This window comes from Cygnus olor, chromosome Z (genome assembly GCF_009769625.2).
Source record: "Cygnus olor isolate bCygOlo1 chromosome Z, bCygOlo1.pri.v2, whole genome shotgun sequence".
Lineage (NCBI taxonomy): Eukaryota > Metazoa > Chordata > Aves > Anseriformes > Anatidae > Cygnus > Cygnus olor.
This window is the reverse complement of record NC_049198.1, coordinates 56,690,475-56,700,280: the sequence shown is the minus strand read 5'-3', so window position 1 is coordinate 56,700,280 and position 9,806 is coordinate 56,690,475. Positions and strand designations below refer to the sequence as shown.

Sequence of the window (9,806 nt, the reverse complement as noted above, 5' to 3'; positions counted from 1 at the left end):
CCAAGCTCTAAAAGTGGACACTTTCCACAGGTATACTCTGAGAAATGAAAATGTATTAGATGTATACATGTCAATGTATCCGAAGATTAATTTTACAGCAAGTGGGAATAAAAGTTGAAGCACTGCAATTTGTTTTTCCTGAGGAAAAATCTAGTGTACATGAAGAACTCTAACCATGTTCTATTAAAGACAATTATTGCTAGAGTTGCCTTGGCCTGACAGTTATTTTGATAGAAGTTTGTCTTACTTCAGGTACCATACTTTGAAAAATAATAATGAAAAATCACTTTCTTTCTTATGTTGAAGTTGAAAATTTTAATGGGGAACGCAGTCAAAATACTACACATTTGCAAAGTTCAATGAGTTTTTGTGCTCATGTCCTAAGGATCCCTACCTTAGTATTAAAGGGAGTGTTATTGCCACCAGTGTTCATTCTCTGATTCTATTTCCCTCTTGTAGTCATCCTTTAATTATCACATGACTATATCCTTCTAAGGTAATCACAGGAAAGCTTTTCAGATGGGAATAAATACAAAATACAAGAAAATATGAACTAATTAACCTCTTCCTCCTCCTTATTCTTATCCTCCTTCAAATAAAAAAAAAAAAGAGGAAAAAAAAAGAAAAATGTATTTTTAATAAACCTCCCAAAATAATTTTCAGGCACTGTTGGCAGTCTTTCTGTCTTTTTCCCTTTCTCCATTCAGAACTTACTTTTCTTTTTTTTTTTTTTTTTTTTTTTTTTAATACTGACTAACGATGAAACATACTGGTTGAAGAATTGGAACAGTTGGGAGAAATGAGGGCTCACAAACAAGACAGTAGCTTTTTATGTTATTAAAACTGTAAGTATAAGCATTAGTAAATATCCATGACTGAAATATCAGATACCTTCACTGAAATCTGCCAGAGAAAGATTTGAAACTCTTCCATATTTGACTGTGGTGTGTGCATGTGTCAATCCTATTTATGTGCTGCTACAAAATGCATCTGACTCATGGGTTGATTTGTTTGAGGAAGAAGAGTCTGAATTTTTTATAAATTTGCTGTTGGGAAAATCACAGTAAGGTTACCCCTGTTATTTCTGTCCGCAGGTTTTCCCCTTAAGGAACAGATTGTTATGTAATAGAAGAAGGAAGACATCATGATGACCTATCAAACTGTTGTCTTGTGCGCCTCTCCTGACACTTGCAGTAACATGGCTCAAAGTGATAGTTACTACAAATGCAAGGTTAGTATGTCAGAAAAGATAGCATGAAGAACAGGACTTCCCTTGTGATTGAAAAGCCAGATAACTAATTAATTTGCTGCCTATTATCCATTGCATTTTGGGCATTTAGCCATAGTATGCACTCTAAAAAAAAATAAAAAATATCTAGAAGTGCAATTACAATAGTAAATTATTGGAAACTACCTTTGTCTTCGCAGTTCAATGTATAGAAAATTGCCCAGAGAAGTGCAATCCTTACAAGCACAGTGCTCTATATATTTAGCTTTAATTCCTGAGGCACTTTTTACTCTAGTTTTCCACAAGAATGTTGATTACCTGTAAATGGTAGCTAGAGTATAAAAAGAACTTGTCCAACAATGTTACAGTTGTGTAAAATGCAAGTAATTGAGGTTAATAACTCTCATTTTCTCATTACTTTGTATTGGACTGCTTTATGAAATTTTGTAAATAGTAATAAAAATAGAAACAATGAGGAATATATATATATATATTTTTTTTTTTTTGCAATGTCCATTATAATTTGTACAGCATATTTCAAGTTTTGGAAAAAAAAATTGCCTAGACCTTGTTTTAAACACTTTTAAAAAAAATATTATTATTATTCTTTAGACCAATATATTAATATTCCCTATTCCTTTTCTGTTTTTTAAGGATAACTGGAATGACAGACAGTGTATAGTACAAAGAGATCTGTTAGACCTCTGGTGTGAAACGTAGACTTTTAGAATGGCATATGGAAGAAGGAAAAAAAAAAAAGAATCCTATCATTAAACTAACTATTTCAATAATGGGTTAGCAACAGCTTTTTAGTTGCAAGAAGGTTTTTTTTTTTTTTTAATATATGTATAATTTTATTTTAGCAGTAGAGAAACATTTTTTCCTCCTTATTGCGTTTCAAGTAGAAAAACAATTAGGTGTTTACTATTCCTAATCTTGTCCTTAGACAGTTCACAGGTTCTTACACTTTTATCCTCTGACATTATGAAGGACCACTCAGTCCAATGTCATTTGGAGAGGCCAAAAGTTTATGGTAGTCAGCATTCTATGGAAGACTGTCATGCAGCTCTGATTCATCAGAAATTGTAGAAGTGATTTTGTGAGGAAAAGAATGGAAAACAGTGGACTTGATCTTGAAAGCATTGATGTGTGCTATGTCAAGATTTAAATTTAAGCACACATTAATTTCAATGGATGGAGTACATACATAGTTATATACAAGCTTGCAGGATAGTGGTCCTTCATGAAGACCAGAATTATGGGGCTTATTTAATTGAATTCAGTGATCAATAAAATAGAATCATAGAATATCCCGAGTTGGAAGGGACCCATAAGGATCATCAAGTCCAACTCCTGGCACCGCACAGGTCTACCCAAAAGTTTAGACCATGTGACTAAGTGCACAGTCCAAACGCTTCTTAAATTCAGACAGGCTTGGTGCAGTGACTACTTCACTGGCGAGCCTGTTCCAGTGCGTGACCACCCTCTCAGTGAAGAACCTCCTCCTGATGTCCAGCCTAAACCTCCCCTGCCTCAGCTTAACACCGTTCCCGCGGGTCCTATCACTGGTGATTACGGAGAATAGGTCACCTGCCTCTCCACTCCCCCTCGCGAGGAAGTTGCAGACTGTGATGAGGTCCCTCCTCAACCTCCTCTTCTCCGGGCTGAACAGGCCCAGTGACCTCAGCCGCTCCTCATATGTCTTCCCTTCTAGGCCCTTCACCATCTTTGTCTCTGGACACTCTCCAACAGTTTAATGTCCTTTTTGTACTGTGGTGCCCAGAACTGCACACAGTACTCGAGGTGAGGCCGCACCAGCGCAGAGTAGAGTGGGACAATCACTTCCCTAGAAACTTGCTTAGTTAAAAGAAATCCAACAAGTCTTTTATTTACGTGTTTCCACAGTTTCTTCTATTACATCAATAATAAAAGCTGTCAATAACAGGATAGTTGCAGTACAATAAACAACAGAAGAAGAGAAGAAATATATTTTCAAAACAAGAAGAGAGGGAAAAGTATTGGAAAGATTTTTATTTTTATTTCGTATTTGTGGGGAGGTCAAACGAAGACAAAAATATTATCATATATTGACATATTATTAGTGATACAGAAGAGTGATCTTAAATGCAGAGAGGAATTTTTGCATCTCTTTGAAGGATGCATTTGTTAATCATTTACACAACAGGAAGGGCGAGGAGGGAGGAAAATTCACTCCAGTTGCTTCCCTGAGAGAGTGTCAGGTAAGGAAATATGGTTCCTGTGCAGAACCTGTTCCCTGTCTGGGCTGGAGCTCCAAAGACAGTGAACAGGTGAAGATCTAGAATTGCTTTGTGCCATCAGTAGCCCATAGTTCTTAAAGAAATCAGTGCCCAGAGAAATCCTATTCTATCAGCTGTTTGTGCTGGATGTTTCACATAGCATCTCTACTTGCATGTTGTGGCAGTGGGTGTAGGGAATGATGTGAATGAATACGTGGAACTTTATTATCGCTCAGTGCTCATAATTTGTATACCAATATTTCTGTCATTAATAAAACATTAAAAAACAGCTATGAACGTGTCAAGAAGTCTAAGAGATATGTAGTCACTTATCATTTGTATTAATAGATAAAGCAGAATAATGCAAAATATGATCCATCAGGGCTACCTATCAAAACTTACAGATCAGACTGCCATGAAATTGCAGAGACAGTGATGAAACTGTGTTTATTGAAAAATATCTATTGATGATGATGCAGTGCATATACAGGACTTCACTAGTATTCTGCTGTGGAAGAGCTGACTTCAATTTTGAAATTAAAATAAGCAAATGCAATGAGCGTGTCTGATAACATAAAAAAGTATTTATTTTTTGTCATAAAAGCTTCACTAAAGTACAAATCGTATCAAGTCTTGAAGTTATTTTGAATAAGAATATTCCACGTTTGCTTCATCGTCTTGCAGAGCAAAACCATTCAAACCATTCTGGACAGCATAACCTACAAATTGTGAATTACAGCTCTAGGGTTTCATTTTCAAAAATGAACCTTCACCTGGCTGCACTGTCAAATAAAAGGCACATTTTCCTTGTGTATGATTTTTTAAAACCATGATGAAGGTACAGCTTCCTCTGTAGATTTACACACTGAAAACAAAGGCAACACAGGAAAGGAGACATTTACCCTAGAGGCATTGTTACAGGGAGAGATTTTGGAGTAACGTAAAAAACACAGCTCTTTAGAACATCCACGTCTTGTTCAAAAGGAAAGTATTACATTAATGATTGGCTGTATACCCTGTGAAGAACTTTTTAGGGATAAAGCAGCTACCCAATCTAATAGTGAACAGATGTACTGAATTTCTCTTGTGATAGCTCACTGTTTAAAGCAGGTGGTGAAAACTTGTGCACTACAGCTTCAGAATTCACGAAGCTACATTGCTTGTGCTTCTGGTAGTTTTCTGCCTGCATTTATCACATTGCTTAGATCTATCCATATCCACTTTGGGAACATGGAAGGAATCAATGTTGGTTCCCTCAATGTTAACACTTCCCTTTGGACCATTAGGTGTAGTTTGAAGTGAACCAATCATTTCCAGTTACCCAGGGTTGGTTAAGTTCACAGAATTTTGGTGCATATTAAGTAGCTTTATTAAAAATAAAAAAATAAAAAAATAATTGCTAACTCTACTCCAGGTGTGCACCAGATGTGTTCCAACTTTTCACTGGAATTTGAGGGTTTGGACCAATGATTGTTTTCTTGGACAATATTGCTACACTTATATGGTGTGTTATACCAGGGGACCGGACTAAATGCTGTCTGGAGAAAAGGTCCTGAACTGCAAATAACATAAATGTGGGGGCCAAGTACCAGCTGCTTCAATCTACTGATCAGCTCCTATTTCACTGAATTCACGTAGACATAACATAGACATACCTCAAGATTATTCAAAATAGTTCTAGCCAATCAAATAAATCAGAAAATAAACTGTAGTTTGAGGAACAGTTAAAATTTCTGCCATCAATAACATCCTAAATATTTTGGTACTTGAGACTATATGCCTAGGATAGGCAGATTTGATCTTCATAATTGCAAAATGAATTTGAAGATCAGAGATCAGATATCAGAAATAAGCGGATGGAATCAAATCCTACTCAGTGTGTGGAGAATATATTTACAATGTTAACATCATTATTTTATAGACGACATACAATTTATTCTCCATGGTAAACTTACTATCACATTTCAGGTAGTATTTCAGGTTTAGTGTAGTGGTCTGGGAGAATTCAAGTCTATTTTCAGTACCAAAATGCTCAATTTAGAGAGTGATTCTGCAAACTTCCAGTTGACAACACATGCCAAAATTTGCAACTCTTAGGACTGAGAAGTTAATTTGACTGTTTATATATTCAAGATTTGACCCTTTGGCAGACAGTGTCGTATGTGGTTATGTTTTGAGTATTAGCATCTCCTGAAAAGAGTACTGAGACCACCAAATGCATGGAAACAGCCATCAAGTCATAAAAATGTTGACCACTGCTTTCATATTCCTATTTCATATTCAGTAGAACATGAAAATATTACTGTGTGCTAAATCTTCTGATATTATTAAACTTTTGAGCAATCCAATCTCAAAAATGACTTTATTTTAATCTTAACAATAGTAGTTCCACATCAAGCTAGAAATGAGTATTTTATTTGCTTATATCATGTGTATTTTCAAATTTTAATTTTCATTATGAATGTATTCATTTTAAAGAAAAATTTACATCCTCTTAATATGTGTGATGGGGTTGATATATGTTCTTTTTTTTTTTTTTTTCTTAGTAATTTTTTCAATGTTTTTGAACAATGGCTTTAAGTTAGGGCTAGAGGCTGGAGAGACTGAAAGCTCTACCTTGTGAACTTGATGTCGACAGCAGAAATAATAGTGAAGCCTTTCTGAAATGAAAAATGTTGTAATTTGTTCCACAGTAATGGGGAGAAATGTAAGATATGATTATGACACAGCCTTCTCAGATTGAATTAGTGACAGATTAATGAAGAGAAAAAGAAATGCATTGTGGGAATCATGAACCCGTGACAGCTATGTCATCCTTTTTGGGAAACTCACAAATGAAGTCTTCCTGTGAGACTAGAATGAGTGTGATTAGCTCAGCATTGCTTTTTTTTTTCTTTCTTTTTTTTTTTTTTCTCCTACTATAGACTTCAGTTTTAATAATAATTAAAGAATAATGCCTGAATCCCATCTGAATGGCTTTTAAGGTTTAACTTGCTGAAGCTATTCACAGAGCTAAACGTATAAAGGAGACTGAACGTATCCTCACAACTAATTGTGGAGTATTACACTGATACTTCATTTCCCACATCAATACCAATTAAGTCTGCTCAGAGTATATGCCATATAATTTTAATAGGAACAGAATTTTTAATCTGATCAGGTACTTCTCTGTATGTATGAATTCACTTTTCCCAGTAAGACTTTGAGGCTTGTTCAGGATACTGACAAAGAGTTTCACAGATGTTAGCCATCAGAATAGAAAATATTCTGTTCTTCACTAGAGTGATTTTACTTCATTAACATAAATAAAAAATAAAGCATAATAAGACAATCTTACCTAATGTGTGTATACAAAAATATTGCTAAAAATACTGCTACAGGCAGCTGGCCTGTGCAAGGAGGGAGGTGGTGAGAAGAGCTTAGTGGAGGAGAGCTGTATAGGAACAGCATCAGATTCCTTTTTGCGATGGGATCTTCAGTGATACTGATTTTCCTAGTGTGGCTTAGTACTTTGCATTCCAGAACTAAGGAGATTGTGGGGGGGCACAGTTTTCAGAGAAGTTCTGACCTACTCTCAGGATATTATTCATACTTCTAGATACTGGCGACACAAAATTTATGTGCATGCAAATGTAAAGGAGATAGCGTAGGCACTTTAGAAGTAGATATGGGACTGAAATAGCCTATATTTGCAATACAAAATTTTAATCAATTAACCCCCCAATATTCTTGGTTGATTTCAGATAATTGCTGAAAAGCTGTAAGCTTGCTGTGCTCTTTTACTATTTGCCAGAGTGTCTTATTCCTACCACATAGGTGCAATAACACATCTGAGAGAAAGCTGTGCTCTCTCCGTCCATTTTATTTTTATATACCATCATGATGTGACCAATAAGGCTGACAAATAGTGTCAAGTTTTTATGGTTTTGTTTGATGTTTTTGCTTGTCCAGTAGAAGTTACGTAGGAAATAGTTCAACTTTTACAACAATCTCTGCACATGTGCAGCAGAAAGAAGTGAAATCATGTTGAACATCCAAGCCATATACAGGCAAAAGTATAATTATTGTATTTTTCATATCTGTATCATTTATGAATAACATTAGCCAATGTTATCAGACTACTTCTTCTGCAGGATATTTCATTTTTTGATGGTAACAGTGATCAAAATTGACACGTGACAGTGCATCGTGCTGACACTTCTCAGAAGACTGGACATACATGATTTTTAAATGCTTTACTATTTTAATAATAATAAAAACAAAACAAAACAAAGAACTCTTTATTCATGTGCTAGAAATTTAAAAATTCTTTTATTTTAAATTACTGTGACAATTTATATTGTTATTAATGTTTGAATTATAAGAGAAAATTTTTAGGTGATTTACAAATTAAAGTTCCTCAAACAGTATTCTTACAAAAAATTGACTGTTCAAACCATCCTAGATGATGTAGCATGAACTTTCAGACCACTTTAAACATTCAAGATAGTGTAAACACTTAAACTGTTAAGCACTGACATAAGTGCCTACATTGCCCCAAATCCTTTGAGTAGTGTGTGGTTTTAAGACACTTTAAGTCTTCTTGTGCCATAATCACCTAAACCTCAGATTTTTCAAATGGCAGAAAATTTCAAATAATTTTTAATAATATACAGGATGACATAAAAGTTTAAACTACTCTAAGGATATATATATGCTGAAATTATTAATAGGCTATTTTGAAAAGTGTTCACTTTCGAATTTATGTAGCTTCTTAGAGGATGCTTGGTGATGAAGAGAACACTAAAGATCTAGTCCTGATAATGTATTATATATACTGCTGCCTTCAGATCTTGGCTAGAAAGTCTCTGGTCATACAAGATGACACAGATACTCACTGAAATGCATCCCTAAAAGCTGTCTTCCTGAAATTTACACATCCTATATTTACCTTTCTTATTACAGCTACCACTCTTCAATAAACAGCTAAAATCAGATAAGGTCCTGATTCCTGGCCTTAAGTATGACCATACCAATTTCTCCTGCTGTATGATCACTTTCCATTCCAATGTGCAGGGAAGGAAACATTATATGTGCACAAGAGCCCATAGTTGAGCACAGAGGAGAGCAGAATTTTATAGCATACAAAGAAAGAAGGGTGAGGAGTCTTGTATTACCTTTCCACAAGGTGTCAGGTAGGCTACCCACCTCTCTTTCAGTTGACATGAAATATGAGGGGTGCCATGGCTCCTCACAAAATGTCTATGAACTATAAATCATCCCTTGGCTAGGCTAGGACTCTAGGACTGCCCTTGTATTCTTCTGTTGTAGAAGTGACACAGACAGAAATGGTCCCCTGATGCCCTCTGTCTTCTTTCAGCATTCTTGTAACAAAACATGGCTGGTCAGAAGCAGACACTGATTGTGGATGAAGTAGCTGTAATAAAAAAATAAATATGCATTTTTTTTTTTCAGGATCATTTCATGAAAGAACTTGTAGGTGAATAGGATAAATCTGTTTAGTCCATCTGAAGGACATGCATGTTTAGTCTGTATGCAGGGCTTCTTCCATTCCAGGATTTTGAGCTCAACTATGAGCTTGTAAATGAGTAATCAGACCTTTTATCTTTAAACAGGGAAAATGAAAGCATTTATACTAATAGCTTTACACTTTTATTATCAATTCAGAGTATAAATTCCAACATGAATTTGAGCAAAAACACTTAGTCTAGGTCTACAAAACATTTTGGGAATGATCCTAAAATTCGCTGGTAGAACTTAAAACGAGTCGGGTTTCTGCAGCAAAGTACTAGAACAATTAGCTCTTTCCAATGTCAAAGTATTTTCATTGCTGGCCCTCCCAGCATCCAACTTACACCTGTTTGATTAAAAAAAAAAAAAAAAAGCCATGTACAACATCCTACAAAATTTGTCTCACATTCATCCTCAACCAGGATGGGTTCCGTGAAGGTGGGCATAACACTTTTTTTTACCTTTTTTTTTACCTTTCTTTTTTTGAAAGAGGCAAAGTAAAAAGAAGTTCACTTGAAAGTACAAGGCAAGAACCCAAATTCAGTGAAAGAATATAGGCTGTGATCTTTCCTTCTAAAGGTTCTGGATGAAGATCTTTAAAACGATGTAATTCAAGCATCTCACTTCTCAGTGATGTCCTTTTGAGATTCCTCTCTCTCTTATTTTTAAAACCTTGGCATAGATTTCAAAGCAAGAGCCAGCTACCTAAAAATGAGACACTGTGATGTGGAGGATAGCTGTACCAATATCTCTTTCTAGATGTTATTTCTCTAGGCATCTATTTTGTCCTGCTAGCTCAGGTTTTAGCC

General features: G+C 35.3%; 1 long non-coding RNA gene across 1 annotated transcript; it reads left to right on the top strand.

Moving 5' to 3' along the window:
• The first annotated feature begins 1,090 nt into the window (after positions 1-1,090).
• Positions 1,091-8,892, top strand: LOC121062151. The gene is made up of 3 exons (XR_005815430.1): positions 1,091-1,231; positions 3,414-3,468; positions 8,431-8,892. It is a non-coding gene; the product is annotated as an uncharacterized LOC121062151 (long non-coding RNA).
• Positions 8,893-9,806: the final 914 nt, after the last annotated feature.